Source organism: Mustela lutreola, chromosome 10 (assembly GCF_030435805.1).
Source record: "Mustela lutreola isolate mMusLut2 chromosome 10, mMusLut2.pri, whole genome shotgun sequence".
In the NCBI taxonomy this organism is placed as follows: domain Eukaryota; kingdom Metazoa; phylum Chordata; class Mammalia; order Carnivora; family Mustelidae; genus Mustela; species Mustela lutreola.
In genome coordinates, this window is record NC_081299.1 from 4,704,771 (window position 1) to 4,725,274 (window position 20,504).

Here is a 20,504-nt window from a genome sequence, read left to right on the forward strand (position 1 = left end):
TATTAATCAGTTTGGCATATTTGTGTGGGTCTATTACTGGACACTCTATTCTGTTTCATTTTTCTTATGTAATTCTTTCTCTGCTAACAACACACAGTTTTGATAACTGAAGCTATATAATAAGCCTTCTGTTCTGATACTTCCTGCCTGTTTGTCACACTTATTTTGCCAATTTGTGCTTTCTCATTCTTTGATTAAATTTAGCTACTGGTTATCCTATTTTGTTGAAATATCCAGATTTTTTATTTATCAGTTTAATCTACCTCATTAATTTCTGCATCTAACTTTCTTTTCCTTCCTTGTGCTTTTATTATTATTCTTCCTCTTCTAGGTTTCTGAGCTTGGCACTTAAATTTTTTTAAATTAACATATAATGTATTATTTGTTTCAGGGGCACAAGTCTGCGATTCATCAGTCTTACACAATTCATAGCACATACCTCCCCAACATCCATCAACCAGCCACTGCATCCCTCCCTCCTCCTCCCTTCCAGCAACCTTCAGATTGTTTCCTGAGATTAAGAGTCTCTTATGGTTTGTCTCCCTCTCTGGTTTCATCTTGTTTCATTTTTCCCTCCCTTCCCCTATAATCCCCTGTCTTGTTTCTCAAATTCCCCATATCAGTGAGATCATATGATAATTGTCTTCCTCTGATTGACTTATTTCATTTAGCATAACAGCCTCTAGTTCCATCCACTTTGTTGCAAATGCAAGATTTCATGTCTTTTTTTGATGGCTGCATAATATTCTAATATATATATATATATATATCTCATCTTCTTTATCCATTCGTCTGTTGATGGACATCTAGGCTCTTTCCATAGTTTGGCTGTTGTGGACATTGCTGCTATAAACATTCGGGTGCACGTGCCTCTTCGGATCACTACATTTGCATCTTTAGGGTAAATACTCAGTAGTGCGATTGCTGGGTTATAGGGTAGCTCTATTTTCAACTTTCTGAGGAACCTCCATGCTGTCTTCCAGAGTGGCTGCCCCAGCTTGCATTCCCACCAACAGTTTAGGAGGGTTCCCTTTCTCCGTATTCTTGCCAGCATCTGTCATTTCCTGACTTGTTAATTTTAGCCATTCTGACTGGTATGACTAAAATCACTGTGGTTTTGATTTGTATTTTCCTGATGCTGAGTGATGTTGAGTGCTTTTTCATTTGTCTATTGTTGGCACTTAAAATTTTTAATTATTCCTTTTTTGGAAGCAGCTGGGTGGCTCAGTGGGTTAGGCATCTTGATTTCAGCTCAGGTTATGATCTTGGGGTCATGAGATTGAGCCCTGTGTTGGGCCTCAAGCTCAATGGGGAGTCTGCTTGAGATTCTCTCTCCCTCTGCCCTTCCCCTCTAAAATAAATGAATAAAAATATTTTAAAAATATAATTTTTATTTCCTCCATTTTTATTGAAATACTTGTTGAAGGCTATGAATTTTATCTGATTGCTGTTTTAAATATGTCCATAAACTCTGATAGGTCATATATATATGAATTTCTATTATATATATATATGAATTTCTGTTATTTTAGTTTTCATTTTTTAAAAATTATTTTTTAGTTTTATTATACCATGATCAGAAAATATTCTGTCATCTTTCTACTTTAGGAAGCACTGATTATTTGTCACCTATTTTTGTGGATATTCTATGAACTTTTAAGCACATTCTCTAATGTCAGATATATAAATATCCTGTATAACCTGGCTTATTGATTATGTGTTTAGGACTCTGTATCCTTACTTTCTTTTTGGCTAACTGGTGTCTTTTGTGCTGAAAGTGGTATGTTAAAGCATCCTGTATGAGCATGTTTCTATCTATATTTCCTTTCATTTTCTACAATTTGTACTTGTAATTGCAGCTGTAGTCTTGCTTGGTGCTAATAATACTATTATATTTTTGTTGTCAAGCATGGGGAGATTTCTGGCAACAGAAAAAGTCTGTCAGAAGCTTTATTCCTCCAGGTCGACTTACTGTACTTTGTCTGACACCAAGACTGTAATGCTCGTTATTATTTCCATTTGCTTTGCTTATCTCTTTGTTTTTAGCCTTTCTGAATCCCTTTTTAAAAGCACACCTCCGTGTACAACATGTAGCTAGATCTTGTTTTTTTAAACCAAATTGAAAATCGGTTTCTTTTCAAAGGTGATTTAAGCCCATTCACAATGATTTCTATGTCCCATATTTATAAGATTTATAATATACTTGGTCTTAACATTTTCATAATATTTTGTATAATAAATACTATGTATTATGTTCTATTGATTATATTTTTTGCTTTGCAGAATGCATTTTCTTTGTTCATTTATTGACTTTCTTTTGATATTTAAGACGTTTTTATTTTCATTTGAATGGTGACCTTTGTCTTTATTGCATTTTAAAAATTCCCTTCTATTTCTACGGTCTGGCTTGTCCTTTGCTGATGGGTTCTTTTCCTCCGTGTATAGCCACCTTGGGTACAATGTCCTACACATCCATCACATGGGGCTTATTCTGTTTTGTCTTCCTCTTGTTGTCTACCGTTTTAAAGATTTTATTTATTAGAAAGAGAGAGAGAGAGAGAGTGTGTGTGTGTGTGTGTGTGTGTGCGCGCGCGCGCGCGCATGAGCGGGGGTGGGGCCAGAGGGAGAAGGAGAGGGAACCCCAAGCAGTCTCCACGCAGAGCGTGAAGCTGGATTGGAGGACCGGATCTCGCAACCCTGAGATCACCACCTGAGCCAAACAGAGTCAGTCCCTGAACCTACCGAGACCCTCAGGCGCTCCGTCCAGCATTTCATGGTTGCATGCTTTGACCTGGCATGTAACATCTCTATGTTTTCCTTCTGCCCTCACTCCCACATTTACCTTAGATGTGTAGCTGAATGTATGCAGTGTTCCCCGCACGTCCTGTTGCCACACAGCCCCCGCATCCCCCCCGCAGATGAAGTTAGCTTTCTAGGAGATTCCTTAAGAATGGGCGCAGGCTACCCCCCCCCCATGCCCCCCGGTTCTCACACCTTTAAGGCTCGGTCTCTACAGCTCAGATTTTTGAAGATCTGCTTTGTCTGCTTTGCTGGATCTAAACCCTTCGGTTCATAGCTTCTTGGTCTGACTTTGGGGAAAATGCGGCGCCGTCACCCCCCAGCCCGGCCAGGGCTGCCTTGGAGCTGTCTCGCGCGCCTCTGCCCGCCTCTCTCGCCCTTCCCAGCTCTTGGGTCTCCTGGTTCGCGGGCTGAGATGCATCTTTGGGGTTTTTCATTCCATTTTCGGTGCAGTTTCCGTTTGTACTCCTGCTTTGTGGTTGCATTTTTGGAGGACTTGTCACCAGCTGGAATATTTAGATTCTCGTTTATCTTCCTTCCAGTGTAGCCTTTACGTGGACCAGGACGCTCACACCTGTGCGCGGCGGCCAGCCGGCTGCGCCCGGTTTCGGTGATTTTTGGTTCAAGAGCCCCCTCTGCTGTCAGTGCAGGGTAGCGCAGGCTCTTGAGCCGTTGGCTTCTGCGGCTGCAGGTGGACGGAGGTGAGGGCGGCCGTGTGTGCCCTTGGATTTAGCTGATTACGATTCTGGCTTCGCGGATTCCCAAGTGTCCGCCTCCTGCGCTCCCCGCTCCACCGCAGCTTCCCGAGTGGTGCCCACCCCCTTCCTCGCCATCTCCTCCCCTTCCCGAGCTGCCTCCGGGGACCGGTGCCCCCGGCGCCCCTTCCCTCTGGTCAACGTTCTGGTCCCCTCCACACGCTTGCGTGTTTTCGTGCTTACGGTGTACTTTCTCTTTTTCCGGGTAACTTTAATGGACTCTTCAGCCCCCTGCTCTCTGCTTGGGGGTTGTGTGTGGTGTTACTGGTTCTTCTGGTTGACCTGGGTCCTTCTTGGAGCATGGGGAGGGAAGGTTGGGATTTTTGTGATCACGGTTACCTTGGCTACCGGGAAAACCCCTATGCAGCATTGAAAGATGGTGTGGTTCCCTCAATTTCAAGTGTGATGGGAACCGAAGCCTGTTATTAACAGAGTATGTTCTCTTTAATTGTACACAAACGCATCTTGAGGACATGCTTGAAGAGGTATGCTCTCTTAAGAAGGTGAAGCACCCCCCCCCCAAGCTTATTTACACCCCATCTGTGGAGCCAGCCTGTTCTCAGAGACACTGCCGGGGAATATCAGGGGCCAGTGGCCTTGTGTTGAGGGGCCGGTCTCAGGGAGACTTTGACCGGTGCTGTGACACACTGACAGAAGCCTGGCCATTGTGTTGCCAGAGGCGAGTGTGAGCTGGTGGCCTTGACGTGTCCGTCTCTGTAGCTCGCCCTCCAAATACGTTGTACCAGAGTTTTTGCACAAGGCCTGAAGCCCCAGTCTGATTCAGCTCTCCATGGTCGGGGTGCAGCTCAGTCCCTGACAAGGCAGAGGGCCGAAGAACGTTTGCAGAAGGAATGATCTGAGTGTCTTCGTTCTGAAAATAAGCCACTTCTGTGTTAGTACAATAGAACAACCCAGGCCGCTCACAGGAGAGGAAAAGCTGAGGAGGGGGTCTGTTCTTGGGCCCCGAGGAGGAGTGGAGAGAGGTGGGGAGCTCCGGGTAGCTCAGGTCACAAGCCCACCTCGGAAGGGAGCTTCCCGGCAGGAGCAGACTGGGCCGCTGTCCCCCCCACCCGTGGGCATGTGGATCTTGGCCTGCCCGTTTTCTCTCTGGGTTGATACTCTTCTTCCTGGCACAGTGCATGCTCCCAAGAGCACTAGACCAGTGGAGATAGTTTCTGTCTCCTCGGGGACCACTGACGGGTTTGGTCATTTGGGGGCCTCAGTTTGCTGCCCCGTCTTCTCTTCTTCTCGGCGGGTTCCAGGAAAGGGGGCCACCTCACTTCCATGGCTTTGGACCCCTCCATGGGAGGGATGGGTGCCTCAGAGAGCCTCTCTGAAAGGACGTCACTGAAGTCTGAGCTGCCTTTTCCGAAGGAGTGGTGGTGTGAAGCTGAGTAACCAGGGAAGAAGGGCTTGCTCTCCCTGAGGAGGCACCTGTGAATCAGCAGGCAGTGGGTCAGGCTCTGAGTCTGTGTTCCGGTGTCCAGACAGCCCCTTCCTCTCCCTCAAGTCCAGTGCCCCCATTCCCAGTTTTGGGCATCAACCCCCCAAACTCCCGGACAAGGGGAACCAGTCAAGACCAGGAGGCCATGTTTCTGAGGAGTTGTTTCCGTCCTTAAGACCTCTACCTCAGCTTCCCTCGCCCTCAGACTGGACCAGTCTTCCCGTCTCACATCTGGCCAGTCGGCACTGGAGTGAGCCCTGCCGGGGAGCTCCTGCTGGGCCCAACGGGTCGGAGAGCCAGAGGCGGGAGGCCCTGAGAGGCCACAGGGGCCAGCACGTGGTGGCCATATGGTTAATGAATGGTCTGGTTTCCTCAGAGTCCGTTGTGGGGAGTGTCAGAGGCAGCTCAGGAAGGTTCGACGCCATACGAGAAGCTTTGGTGATGGAACAGGGTGACACTGTGGCTTTTTTTCTTCCAGAGTCTTATTCCGTGTCTTTAGACAGAACTGTGATTCATGGCATCGGCTGCGCGTCTACTCACTGTCTCTCTCACACACTGACCGTTAGCATCTCCTGCCTCGTGCCCAGAACTGCGCTAGACACTGAGAACCCAGCATAGGCCCTTAGCGCTTTAGGGAACTTCGAAGAGCAGGGCGGCCACTGTGACTTCTGGGGACTCACCGTCTGTTAGCCAGGGGCCTGGCTGCCATCTCTGTGCTCTCTGCAGAGAAATTTGACAGATGATTCCTTCTTTGTAGCACTGTCCCATGCTGGGCAGGACATGCCCACTGGTCTTCCTGCATCACGGAGGCAGCTGGTGTTAGGCCAGCTTCATGGTCCTCGATCTTGGCTCCACCATGGCCCGGCTCTGCGGTTGTACAGGCTTGTCCTACAGAGCCCGGTTTCCTTCCTCCCTTCCTCAGACCTGGTGTGAGGATGCAGTGTGACGCTTATGAGGGGTCCAGTACCCTGCCTGGGACAGAAGAAGGGGTCAGAAGATACCAGCTCCCCTGCCATGCCAAATCTTTCCTCTTCCTTAAGATCTCAGAGCCCTTTCCTTCTAGATCTTCTTCCCCTGCTGACCAGCTCCCTCCTCCCTCCCTGCCCTTGCCAGCCACCCTCTCAATACGTTTTATCACATGGGTCACAGCTCTGACTTCCATCTTGTCTTGTCTTGCTTAATCGTCCATCCACCCACCCATCTACCCATCCGCCAGCCCACCTGGCTACTACATGTCTACTCCTCCTTTCCCCCTCCCACGCCACCCCCACCATCTCCCCACCCACTCATCCCTGCATCCACTCATTCGCCCCTTCCTTCCACCCATCCATCCACCCATCCATCCATCCATCCACCTATCCATCCACCTATCCATCCACCCATCCATCCATCCACCCATCCATCCACCCATCCATCCATCCATCCATCCACCCATCCACCCATCCATCCATCCACCCATCCACCCATCCATCCATCCATCCATCCACCCATCCACCCATCCATCCATCCATCCATCCACCCATCCTTCCACCCATCCATCCATCCATCCATCCACCCATCCACCCATCCATCTATCCACCCATCCATCCACCCATCCACCCATACATCCATCCATCTACCCATCCATCCATCCATCCATCCACCCATCCACCCATGCATCCATCCACCCATCCATCCATCCACCCATCCACCCATCCATCCATCCATCCACCCATCCACCCATCCATCCACCCTTCCCTCCCCACATGCCTTCCTTGCTTGCTTCATCCAGGTTACTGGCCCTTTCCTCCACGCAGATGCCAGACTGTAGGGAGTGAAATGGTTGGTCTCCACTGTCACGAAGCTTACGGTCCCGCAGAGGACAGAGACATGGAGTAGGTGTCTGTGCCCGCGTGTGCATGTGGTGGGGGTGGCCCTGAGCAGGGAGAGAAAGGACTGTGTGGGAAATGCATAGAAGGGTCAGCCTCCAGGTCCAGCAGCATAGGGAAGGCTTCACGAAGGGACCCTCCTTGACTGTATATAAGCAACGTGAAGACAGGGCTTGTGGTTTTCAAAGCCTTAGAGGAGCTGCCGCATCAGTAGGCAGTCGATGGAGTGCCTGTTGTTTGTGTGAGGCTACAAGGGGTTTTGACTAGGGTTATGAGGAGGGATGGAAATGCAAAATGAATAGTTCTGCAAGGTGATGGTTAAGAAATGCTTGCTCGCCGAGTACGCGGGTGAGTGTGCCTTTACCAGCTTATGTTTGTGAAGAAATGCTCCCAGCACATGTTAAATCTGACTCCCTGTGCAGAAGAAGCTTAAGAAGGGCTCATCTGAGTTTTCACTTGACTCATGAATATGTAAGCACGTTTCCTTTTAATCTCCAATTTTATTTTATTAGATGTGTTTTCATTTATCGGATCTAAGATCTTCATTGGGATCGATGAGAAATTTAACGGAGGCGTCATCCTATCTTCCAAATGGCGGGTAGAGGGAAGAAGAGGCGGTCCGGCCAGTGAGGTCCTGGGGGCGAGACTCCTGAGTAGTCAGCTCGGGGAGCTGCTGGGCTGTGATGCCAGAGAACAGTCCTAATCGTAATCACTGCTGCGAATCGTAAGCGTTTCTATGGTACCTTGACTTGTGTAGCACCTTTATGTAAAGCCGGAGAGCTCAGACTTTCCCGCTGCTCCCCGAGGGGGAGAGAAGCCGACCCCCTGCAAAGTAGGGCCATAGGTCTTGCCGGCCTCGTTTTACAGCAGGAGAGGCTGCGGGTTTGGTTGGAAATGTAATCGCTGCTCAAGGTCAGGCTGCAAGCCCATGGCTAAGGCGCCTGATGAGTTTTCCGAGGGATGGCCTACATGCGCGCCGGTCTGCAGGCTCCCATTCCGGTTGGCAGGGCACCGCCATGGGTGGCTCAGCTCCCCGCCCCCGGTGGGGAGAAGAGAAGCCGGCAGCTGCAGGGTCCCAGTGTGTTCCCACTCCGAAGGAGGCCCAGGGTAGAAACGTTTTCCAAAATGATTTTCCACTTGCTAAAATTAATTATTTAAGGAGATCTGCTGTGTACTGGTTTATCTTTAGACATCATCATCATTTTGGATGGCAGCACAGAACTCACAAGGTCTCTTCTTCTGCCGCTCATGGGGGGTCCTGAGGCCCCATTGGTAGCTCGGAAGCATGGAGGGAGGGGTCCTCTCTCCTGGAGTCAGGTGATTGTCAAGGGCAAGGCTCTGGGGCCAGTGAGGCACTGGCCCAGGCTCCCTTGGGGCTCTTCCGTGGGAGCGTTTGGTGGATGTGTGTCCCCTTCTGGCTCAGGCCCTGCGTATCAGCTCCTCTGTGTCATTTGGACTGACTGATGGCACTGTGCCTGCCACACTGCGGCTTCCTTTGCTGCCTGTGGACACGGCTGCTGCTGTGACAAGTCCTGGTTTCTACATACCGTGTGCATCACCATCAGCCTGTCCAGCAGAATGCCATGAAGTGCCTTGACCTGCCACAGCCCATAGGGAGTTTGGAGGAGAGTCTAGATGTGTCAGGAAGGAGCCCTAGGGTGCCAGGTGAATGGGGCAGCTCAGACTGGTGCAGCACCCACCAGGAGCCAAACCTTTGATTCCCCTGCAAAGTCCCTCCTCCCCCGTCACCCTCTCCCCGCCCCCACCAGCAGTTTCCCCAAAACTTCTCTGATCAGGAGTGGGGATTCGTTTTCTATGACACTGGATTTCTGGAGCTTGGAACTTGTCGGGAAGTCAGGTCACGCAGAGCAGTGGCGAGTTTAGCGCCGCATAGCCACGGAAACTGCCAGGCGGCTGAGAAACTCTAGAGAAATGCAGAGGATCCCCAGGACACTCGGCTCCGTTTCTGGGCTTCACTTCTCTACCTGGGTCTCCTCTCCGGAGAAGTTCACAGTCGGATATGCAGACTTCCGTGGGCTCTGAGTCCTCTCCAATAGAGAAATCTGGGGTCTGCTCTCTCCGAGGAAGGCTCTGTTCCCCCCCTAGAAGCTGGCAAGAGAGCCCCTCCCTCCATTTTTGAGTGTGGCCGGGCCACTCATCTCCTAGTGGGCTTTTGGGAATCTGCCCCTAACAAATGTGAGGTTGCTTCTATGTGGGTCCAGTGTCCCTGGGAACTTTCTGCACTTCCTAAATAGGAGTTGAAATCCCCTATGATAAGGAGCACCGTGAAGAGTGACAGAAGATGTGGTTGTTGTCTCTCGCTCCGAACGAGGTCAGGTGCAACTGTGTGTCCCCCACGCCGGGAGTCCTTGCACAGAGTCCCGCACTCAGCGGGCCGAGGGCCACTGCTGGCTGCTGGGAAAGTAGGGCCTGAGGCCGGAGCCCCAAGGTAGGACTTTGTGCCTCAAGCCTGCCTTAAGGTCATCGCTGGGCTTTTTGCCTCGTCCTCACAGCTACCTGGCTCCCCCGGCAATAAAACATCGTTTTCTATTAAATGATGTGTCTGACATTTACCAAATTTTTATGTGACAATTTAGAAGGAACTGGTTGCATTAAACAGCCTTATTAATATTGCAGTATCATGATTAGGGGGAACATCACGGTCGTTAGACCATAGGGCCGGATTTACGAGCTCTGGAGGAGGAGGCAAAGAGGTCTCTGTTGACCAAAACCCCTTCAGCACAATTCACGCTATGATTGATGAAAGTCAGAGGCGAATCCCCCTGGTAACGACGTAGCCCTGCGCTGTGCTGAGAGCACCTTGGAAAGTGCGGATCACACTTCTCCGTCTGCGGAAGGCACACGCCGACTCACCGTGTTGTAGCACCGAGGGGGAAGCCCCATCGGGCCGGGTCTGAGGTAGACGAGATGGACCCTTTCCGACCAGTCTTCTGGTGTCGTGGGACTCTGAGTCTCGGTGCGGGTCATAACTGTCTTCCGGGGCAGGGGCAGGGGCAGGGGGCGAGCAGCATCGGACAGGGGTAAAAACGTGTACCTGGGGTGACACTTGCCTCCACAGGAGGCTGATGTCACCTCTAACTGCCGTGTGACCTTAGCCGAATTGTCTAGCCTCTGTGAAATGGGCTGGACCCTCCGTGAAGAGGGGCAGGACCACCCACGGCGCTCAGCCAGCGCCTGCCGCTTCCTTCCTGCTCAGTGTGTGTTGGCCTCTCCAGGGGTTTGAGGGGGTCTTTACAGATCCCCTCTGCCCCCAGACCTCGTTAGGAACACACTGGAGAGATTTGGGGAGGCCCACCATAGTTAATATGCCTTTCCGGGTCTATGGGAGACTCCAAATTAAAGGATATGGCTCCTGCCTGGGGTTCCCAGGCTTCCGGGGGAGGCAGCCGTGTGGAACTCACTGGAATCAGACAAGGACCGGTGCAAGGAGGGTCCAGATGGAGGCCTGTGTTGCCTGTGGAAGGGCAGAATGGGTGGTATTTAATTCCGTGGAGGGAGACAGTGAGAGTGTAGCATTTGAGATAGGCCTTGAAGAACCCAACGGGATTTTGGCTTTGGCCAGGGGTGGAAGAAAGGGACTTTTAGGCTAGGATGATACCCTGTACAGTGACACAGAGACCCGAGGATACATGTGCAGGTGGCCCACTGGGGCTGGGTCCCTGGTGCACAAGGCCATTTGTGCCAAAGGGCAGCGAAGCAGGCTGAGCCCAGTTGGCGGAAGGCTTTGATGCCAGCCTAATGAATGGCTCATTCAGTGTGCTGACAGTGTGTGACTAGGACTTGAAGGTCACGCTGGAGCAGGCCAAGTGGGGCTGGTGCAGTTCTGTCCCAGGGTGGGCAACTCAGGGGCGGGAGGTGAGAGCAGGGGGTGGGGGACAGTGATACAACATAACCTCCCTGTTTTGTGTCCTGATCGTCCTGGTGGAAGCCTGATGATGCTTGCCGGTCTGCCGAGATCGGTGAGATGGGACCTCTGTTCCCAAGGGCCCCGGAGGGTAAGACTCAACCCTTGAGTGCCCGATGATGAGGCAGAGTCTACAGACTCTGGGGTGAGGAATGGGGGTCTGGGGGGTCAGGCAGGTGGGTGAAGAAGGGGAGGGGAGGGGGGAGGAATGTGGACCTAGAGGGGTGCCAAGCCCTTGTACAGATGACAGGGAACAGCATAAGCATCCCTAAAAATTCAGTTTTCCAATGACAGAGAGTTTTCTTTTCTCTCTTACTATGAAACAGTACATGCTCCTGTGGACAAATTAGAAATACAGGGAAGCAAAAGGATAAGAACAGACCTTTGAGTCCTACAGGCGCAGCTAAACATTGGTCATGATGTGGGGCCTGACATTCATTCTCGCTTTCATCCAAGTGTTTCTTCTCGGGCCTTTGAGCTGGTTGAGGCCCAAAGCATGGTCCTTTGAGGCCTCAGTCGGTAATTCCCAGGGGTCCTTCGAGTTCAGGGATGGAGCATTGGTGTCACTTGGGGCTACTGAGGCCAAGCAGCCGTGTGGAGGGTGCCCGTGTTGTGAGCCCGTGGAAGATTCTGGAGCTGGCACTGGGTGCTCAGAAGGAAGGCTCCCTCCCCCCAGCCTGGAGAAAGCACCCCTGGTACTCTTGTGGCCCCAAAACCCTGGTTCAGAGGCAGCAGCTTCAGGATTCACGGCCCCAGGCTTTGGTTGCAAAGCCTTGCTGGAAAGCCAGATGAGCCCTTGCCAATTAAAGGGAGCTTCTGGGAAGCAGGAAAGAGGGTTAGGGTCAGGGATGAGGGGTGGAGGGGAGGAAGCTGTCTTTGAGGGGACCTAGCAGCGCCTAGCTCTGGCCTCCAGGCACTGGAGGCCACTTAGCATCCCTGTGTTCTCCCGGGCGGCTCCTCTGGGCTAACCCCTCTTCCCCGCAGCCCGCCCCAGGCTGGCCGTTGCTCATGGAGAAGCTCCTTCCCTGCCTGTCTCCCGCCATCTGGAACACCCCCCCGAATGCTCTGCCTCATCACCCCTCCATCTGCACCAAAGGTCATTTCCCTGATTCTGTTATTAATCCCAGCAGCGTTTACCGGGGTTTTTGGTCTTCCATGTGGGAGAAGATCATTGTTCATGTCCAGGCGGAAGTGAGCGCTGCAGGTCGTGGCCTTGGGTGGAGGTTATCACTCCGGCTTCTCCGCCCAGGAGCCCGAGCCGGAGAGACTGCAGAGAAAGTAGTTTCTCAGCCCAGGTAAAGGGCAGCTCAGACGATTTCTGGATGCACCCTGCAGCCTCTGGGCTCCACGCCAGCTGGGCACTGAGACCTGCTGCCTGTGACTTCTCTGAGAGCCCAGGGCTATGGCCATCAAGGCCTGTCCCGGGAGCAGACAGGGTCTCTCCTTCTTGAAGTTCCCTCTGAGCTCAGAACGACTTGCCTCCAGGCCTGCTTGTGGTGGGAACCTCAGCAGCCAGACGGGGAGGGACACTTCAGTGCCTGGGCCATGGCAGGCTGAAGAGAAGCCGTCCCAGGGACCCCGGGTAGCTGCATCAGCATGAAGAAGCAGCTTGGGTCACGTGGCAAGGAGGCACTCCCAACTCAGGGTGCCCTGGAGCCCTCTGTGCGGATGGTGTCTTCACCCGCTGATGATGGGGTTGAGGTCGGGACGGGGCCAACACTGTCTGGGCTGGGGCCGGGGACAAAGGCCAGGCAGGAGAGAGGAAGGAAGCCGGCATGCTGGCTGGGTGGGATGGTTCTAGGCCTCCTGGGCCCTCCGGGCACTCATCACCTGTTCTGCTAGTGCGAGAGTCGTGTGATGCTTTCGATCAGAGTCAGTGCTGTGACTGCCCAGTGATGAGATGGGTGGGGGCAGAGGTCACTTTCCACCCTCCAACCCCCGTATCTGATGGACCAGTGGCTGACTTCATTCTCTAGCCTGCAGCTCAAGGACTTTGAGGCATTTGTGCCCTCTGAGAGGCTCCCAGAATGGGGAGCCGGTGGCAGCCACCTGTCAGGGCTGTGCCGGGGAAGGAGAGGACTCCTGTGGCTCAGACAAGCCAACAGGGCCCCTGGCCTCCCAGAGGCTACCGGAGCAGGGACAGCTCAGCCTGTCCAGTGTCACAAGGGGGGACCCACAGGGTGCTAGTGGAACATGTGTTGGGGCTAGCATTGTGGGGAGACCCCTCCCCATGGTGGTGGGCCCCACAGAGAGAGCAGGGACCATTGAAGGACTCTGGGGCTGAGTGGTCCTTCTTGCTGGGCGGAAGCTGGCTGCCATGCTGGAGGACACAGCCTGGGTGACCAGCACACGCAGGGATGATCTTCCTGCGTCCATCTGTGCCCCAGACCCCTGGGCCCAGCTGTGCCTGGGCTGGGTGCTACTGTCAGCCTGGGCAGGGCTGGCCCTGAGCTCCCGCTGGCAGGATAAACCAGCCTTCGTCCTGGCTATTCCGTTTGCTTTGGAGTCAGAAGCGTGATTTACTCTAGAGAGCGCTTTTATGGTTTCTACTGAAAAAAAAAAAAAAAAGTTACTAGACAAAACAATTCTATTTTAATGCACAGCATTTCTATCCTGGGTTATTTTCCATAGAGCACTTGCCCATGTATTGACGGATTCCCTTGCTAGACTCTAAGCTCCCTGAGGACCAGGACCAGCCTGCCGGTGGCTCCCCAGGGCCGATAGCGGTGCCCGGCATGGAGGGAGACCTTGGAAGCGTGTGGAGAGCCAAAGAGCCTGGTGTTGGCAGTGACCTCTTTGCATCTCCCTGGAAGGTGGCCCTCCCTGATGTTCACACAGCTCCCCCTTGGCAGATCTTCTGTCTGCCCGTCTTTCTCTGAATAGTTATGGATTATGGAAAAGAAGAACAAAGCCCATTAAGAGGTTCCCCTACATTTGATGTGAGGAAGTTTTCATCAGAACGGTTCCATTTATTGGCCTTTAGCGTACAGCCTTATTCCCTTCCTCAAAATGAATATTGCCTTGTCTCCTTGAGAAAAATTGATTTCACCCAGGAAGGAGAAGAGCAAACTCCCTCCTCCTGCTTTTCTTCTTCTATTTTTTCCCTCCCACCGAGACAGAATTTATCTCCTAGGTAGGTGGGGGGGGGGGGGAACCAGGAATAATTGGACCAGAAGCTAATTCCCAGAGATTCATTGTCTCGAACGCTCCCACCAGAATGTGGGACGCTTGCCTTGAGTTGCATGCTAATGATAAATGACAACTCTAACAGACCGTCACATTGAGATGTTTAGTCCTTCCTGCTAGGAGATGACACATTAATTTTCCCTCAGATTTACATTGGATTATTAATAAAATATCAGTGTTGGAATGTGACAAGTGAGGGTCTGTAGAAGTGCCAGGCTTTGTTTAGGGGCACAGATTTTAGCCAAATGAGATGTCAGTGGGGTCAAATGTGACCCAGAAGCTGGTGGCATTTGAGTGGTCCTCTTTGCACTCCACTGGGCTCGGGCTCCCGTAACCTGGGCTGCGCTGAGGAGCAGGGATGGAAGCTTCTTTCTCTTTCCAGCAGGGATGAATCCAAAGAAAGGTGATGCCATATGTTCTTTTTCACTTTTTTCTTCTGCTTTGTCGTCAACCAAACACTTTACGTGGATGCAGCACTTTCTGTTTGTTTTCAAGAAAAGAGAGGACTTCCTTTGTTCCAGCCACTGAGTTTCTCCAGTAACTGGCTCATTTGCTGAGCAATTACAGAGTGTTTACTGTTTACATGGTGTGATGGCAGGTGCAGGAGACACAGGGACACAATCTGGGGAAGCCGGGTCCAGTGGGTCCCCCCGCTTCTCTGCTCAAAACCTTCAGGGGCTTCCCAGCCCTGCGAAGGTGAAGTTCAGAATTCTCAGAGCGGGTGGGGGCTGGTGGCTGGGGGGGACCACCCTGCAGAGCCTCCCTGTGACCCCTTCCCTATGTGTGCCCCACGCTGTGGCCCCACTGCGTGAGCTGCAGTTGCAAGGACACAGTTAACTTGCGTTGTCTTAGGTCTTGTGTCACACTCGCACGAACGTCCAGGCTCCTCACTGCTCCTCCTTTGCTGCTGGGGCGGGTCCCCTACCTGGTTCATTTGTGTCTTTCATCACACTTGGAGCAAAATCCACCTTCCTTCAACCCCAGGCCTGCCCGGCTCTCCCCTCTGCCTGCACCTCCACCTGCTCTCTGCCTCCAACCTGCTTCTCAGGCCACTGGCCGGGCTGCTCTCTCTTTCCCGGGAGCCCTGGCCTTGGCCTCCCGTCAGATGCTGCATCCCAGAGGAGGTCTCCAGGCTGGCCCGCTTCCTTCTCCTCCTCTGGCCCCAGCGGGTACAGGACCCGCCTCTTCCTCCCCGATGGGACAGCAGGCTTCACACAAACCGGGCTTAGGACACTTCTGTCCACAGCAGCACCTAGAGTCCCTTAGCAAATGCCTGGCCAGTAATAGCTGCTCAATAAATATTAATTGAATAAATCGCTGAAGGTCGTAATAGAATTTTGAGCTGAGCGCCCCGGGAGCTCTGGGGAAGGAGCTGTTAAGGACTCCCTGCAGACTTGCCCTGCACTGATGGTCATTACCACCTCCTTCTGTGGGCAGTCTCTTTCCAGTGACCCCCAGTCTCCATTAACAGGAACAAAACTGCGGTCAGCAGGCTGCACGGAGTGACCCTCGGGAAAACAGATTGGCTTCGGCAGCTTGAGCTGTCTCCTCATCCTGCCGTCAGTGCCCCACAGAGCCGTCCTGGCCTGTGGGCGGGAGAGGATGGCACTGCTCCCCGGGGGTCCCCCTGGCCTGGCCGTCCTCAGGGTACAGGGCGGCCTGCGGGACTCGGGTGTACGCAGCAATCACTGTGGGGCAGGCTGTCCCCACCTCCGTTCTGGAGCATGGAAACAGGTGTCAGGACACCCTCCACCAGAGCCCCTGGGGACGGACGCAGCCGGAGCAGTGCCAGCAGGCGCAGGCACTGACGGCTGGCGGCCTAGGGGGCTTTTAGGCATCCGAATCTACCCAATCGTTTGTTTCCTGATAAGAAAGCCTCTTTTACGATTTTCAATTTGCCCTTATTTTAATGAAAAGAAGCTGGGGTTGGACCGCCCAAGAAGGAGCTAATCAAATAAAGCAAATTGGTGTTACCTTCTCTTGGTCCCTATTATTTCTATGGCTCCAGCTGGAATTTATTATGAAAAGCAATTGGTTTTCATATCTGGCCGATAGCAGGCCCAGCCGGGCCTGACAACCCTTTCCGCCCTATCGTTCCATAAATAGCTCGTGGTGGCCGACTGCGGTGGGGGGAGGGGAGGGCACGGAATGCGCCCCACTAGCTTTCCTGCTCCTTGTCCCCCAGATCGGGAAGACCCTATAAACAAGTCAGAAGGAAACACCAGGTTGAAAGTTAATAAGCCAGCTTCTGTCCAAGAGACTCGGGCTGTCGCGGTGGCTTCTTGGGGTTCCATTTCGCGTCCTATCAACCTTGCTGCATTCCAGCCATCAATTACTGCTCTTGCTGGGTCTGTGTGCAAGGGAGATAAGCAGAGGAGACATTCCTTTTCCAGATTCCTTTCCTCTCCTTGCAACAAAAGGAAGAACTAAAGGAACAATTTAAATCGGGTTCAGACGATCCTTCCTTTATATGAAATGTTCTGCCGTGAGAGGGACCGTGGGCTCTGAAAGTACCCTGGGGCCGTTGCTACTAGAGAAGGGGAGAGGGTACCTGGGGATGTGCCGGGGATTTATGGCAAGATGCCAGGAAGGGGTGCAGCGGGCTGGTTCGCTGGTTCTGTTCTTACCAGCTGTGTGACCTTGGGAAAGTTAATTCCCTTCTCTGTGTCCCAAACCTTCTCATCTGTAAAGCGAGGCTAACAGTATTCATCTACTACAGCTGTCATGGGACTCCCAGGAGAAGCGGGTAGGAAGGGCTTCACCTCTAGCTAACACACTGTGAACGCTTGACAAGTGGCCCTTCTTGTTGTCATAGCAATTGTTGTCATGCTGGTTATTGACATTTTGGACTAGACCACGTACTTCTAAAGGCACACTGAAGTCAGGCCATTCTGTGTTGGAAAGACGAGAAGGAGAGGTGTGGGGACGCGTGTGCGGACTGCCGCGAAGTCTCTAACTGCCCCCTGGGGTGGAGACTTAGCCCTGGCCTCAGGAGCAGCATCCCCTGCTCTAGGACACTTTGTGCCTTGTCACAGGAGGCTGTTTCACATTTGGGGTCGGGCCAGAGGCCATTGGAATGGCAGGAACTGCATTTCCCTGTACGCAGGCCCTTCTCTGTGCCTCCTGGTGGGAGGGATGGGGCCAAGGGCAATAAATAGAAGAGGAGGAGGGACGGGAGCCTGCGCAGGTTGGCTTCCAGCTGGGAAAGGGGACTCTCTGAAGATGCTCATCGTTTAGAAGCCATCCAGACACTGCTTTGGGAGGCTTGCTAGGAACGAGGACCTCATCTCTTCTCCAAGGGAAGCCACAGGGACACATCATAAGAGTTCAGCGGAACAATAGCTGAGCCGCCAGATCCAAGCCTTATAGCACCAAGTCTGCTCCCTCTGGGCCAGGCCAGGGGAAGGGGCTGACAAGAGACTCCAGGAAGCCCACGGATGCTGGGGGAGCAGCCTGACCTCAGCTGTCTGAGTGGAGTATAAGGTGGGTGTCAGGGTCCTGGAAATGAGCCATTAGTGACAGGAAAAGGGGGCTTCTAGGAGGAATGGCCATGGACCTGAGCTGTTTTCAGCGCACTGATATCTTTTCTTTTTTTAAAATTTTACTTTATTTTTTCAGTGTTCCAAGATTCATTGTTTATGCACCACACCCAATGCTCCATGCAATACGTGCCCTCCATAATACCCACCACCAGGCTCACACATGCGCCCCTCTCCCCTCCAAAACCCTCAGTTTGTCTCTCAGAGTCCATTGTTTGTCTTCTCCTCTGATTTCCCCCAACTCCCTTCTCCTCTCCATCTCCTAATGCCCTCCGTGTTATTCCTTATGCTCCACAAGTAAGTGAAACCATATGATAATTGTCTCTCTCTGCTTGACTTATTTCACTCAGCATAATCTCTTCAGTCCCATACATATTGATACAAAAGTTGGGTATTCATCCTTTCTGATGGAGGCATAATACCCCATAGTGGATATGGACCACATCTTCCTTATCCATTCGTCTGTTGAAGGGTATCCTGGTTCTTTCCAGTCTGGCAACTGTGGCCATTGCTGCTGTAACATTGGAGTGCAGATGGCCCTTCTTTTCACTACATCTGTATCTTTGGGGTAAATACCCGGTAGTGCAATTGCAGGGTCATAGGGAAACTCTATTTTTAATTTCTTAAGGAATCTCCACACTGTTTTCCAAAGTGGCTGCACCAACTTGCATTCCCACCAACTGTGTAAGAGGGTTCCCCTTTCTCCACATCCTCTCCAACACACGTTGTCTACTGTCTTGTTGATTTTGGTCATTCTAACCTGTATAAGCTGGTATCTCAATGTGGCACACTGATTTCTAAAGTTAGACTCAAGCTCAGGAAACAGTGTCCGGACCATGCCTTTTGTAGGATTAACCTAACCTTGGCTGCAGTTCCCCGTGGCTCCATAAATTCCTATTTAATATCCACACCCCAAACCTCTCAAGAACACCTCACTCCTCTGTTCTTCTGTTATCAATTGTCTCCTATGCACCTAATTTGAAAAATGTATTTTGCCTTAAAGTGGTGGATGAGTGTGTGGGTGCCTCCAACAGATGGCCTCTCCAATGTGTAATGTTTTGGTCATACCTACAACATGCCACTTCAAAGTCCAAGTCTCACCATCATTGCTCCTGGCAGTGGGACCCTAGAAAAAGGGGCTGAGTTATCATTATTAGTATGTATTACATGGTGGATAGCATGCTGGGCACCTTGCATGCATAATGTTTACTACAACAAAGAGACCAAATGATTTGTTCAAGGTCCTACAGCTCATAAAGAACTGAGCCAAGATTGTAACCTTGGGCTCACTTCAAATCCCATGATCATCTTTTTAAAAAAAAATTCTTATTATGGAAAATTTCAAACATCTACAAATATAGATAGGCTAGTGTAATAAACTCCTAAGTACTTATCATCCGCTTTCAATGGCCAACACATGGCCCATCTGGTTTCAGCACATTCCCCCCATGACCACACACATTATTTTGAAACATATCTTATACACTACACAATTTCATCAGTAAATGCTTCAGTGTGTAGCTCTAATATATACTCTGCATGGCAGTTATCACTCTAAAAAACTAATAGTTCTAGATACATTAAATGCCTATAACAGTTGAAGATTCCAGTTTCAAAAATACCATGTATATGTATATATTTATTTTATTTTATTATTTTTGTATTTGGCTCAGTATCTAAGTAAGGTCTATATATTGACACATCTTTTGTCTCTTTTAATCTATATATTTCTACTCTAGCATTCTCTTATTCTCTTTTTTCACTCAATTTATTGAAGAATCCAGGTCATTTGTCCTGCAGAGCTTCCCACAATCTGGATTTTGCTGATTATATCCCTATGGTGTCCTTTACCATGTTCTTCTGTCCTCTGTGAATCTTAGAAAGTGGTAAATCAAGAAGTCTGAGTATTTCAAACTAAAAAAAATTTTATTTCCTACAACAAATTGTTCTACCATGGACACATCCTGTCTGGTTGTCTCTCTTTTGTGATATTAGTCACTGTCGATGATTCATTAAGAATAACGGGTTGCAAAATGGTGACTTTTTGTCACTTTTTCATTTATTGGTAGTAATACTTTTACAGAGAAAGTCCTCCCTTTTTTTGTGGTTTGTTAACTCAAAGGAACAGTTGGTACAGAAAAGGTGAGATAAATGCCTGATTCTTCCTTCTAATCCTTTTTTAGTTTTCAGAATAATGTATTGCATCACTAGTCTCCTCCAACAATGATCACTTAGTTTTTTTGTTTACGTGCTTTAGTTTCATTATGAACTTATGGATTTAAATATATTTAATGTGTTTTAACTCAAAGAAGCTGCTATTCTTATTGACACTGAAATTGGCCCATTTTTGGAGCCTTTTCAGTTTGGTTCCCAAGTTCTTTTTATATGATTTAAAATCTTTGACACAGCTCACATTATAGTTAATGGTGAAACTGAGTGTTTTCCCTCTAAGATGAGGAGCAAGACAAAGGTGTTTATTCTCACCATTTCTATTGGAGGGTCTAGCCAGTGCAATAAGGTAAGAAAAAGAAATGACATGGAATGCCTTTGAATGGAAAGGAAGAAGTGAAACTCTATTTATTCATAGGTGACTTGACTATAAATGTAAAAGACCCTAAAGAATCCACAATTTTTTTTTACTAGAGCTAATAAATTAATTTAACAGAGTCACAGAATACAAGGTCAATATGCAAAAATCAAATCGTGTATCTGTCTATAAGTGGAAATGTGGGAATGAGCAATCCAAAAAGGAAATTTAAGGTAGACAATTCCAGTGCTCCCTTCCGCAGCACATATACTGAAATTGGACTGATACAGAGGAGATCAGCATAGCGCCTTCACAAGGATCACACACAAATTCATGAAGTGTTCCACACTTAAAAAATAAAAAGTAAACAATTCCATTCACAGTAGCATCAAAAGGGAAAAAGCACTTAGATAAATTTAATTTATCAAATATAAAACCTATACTACAAAGTCTTACTGAGA

General features: G+C 50.4%; 1 protein-coding gene and 1 non-coding gene across 16 annotated transcripts in view; both read left to right on the forward strand.

Moving 5' to 3' along the window:
- The window catches only part of CAMTA1 (calmodulin binding transcription activator 1), an 815,661-nt gene that overhangs the window by 384,499 nt on the left and 410,658 nt on the right, over positions 1–20,504 (forward strand). The window lies entirely within an intron of this gene.
- LOC131810631 (U6 spliceosomal RNA) lies at positions 20,290–20,396 on the forward strand. The gene has a single exon (XR_009345633.1). It is a non-coding gene; the product is annotated as a U6 spliceosomal RNA (small nuclear RNA).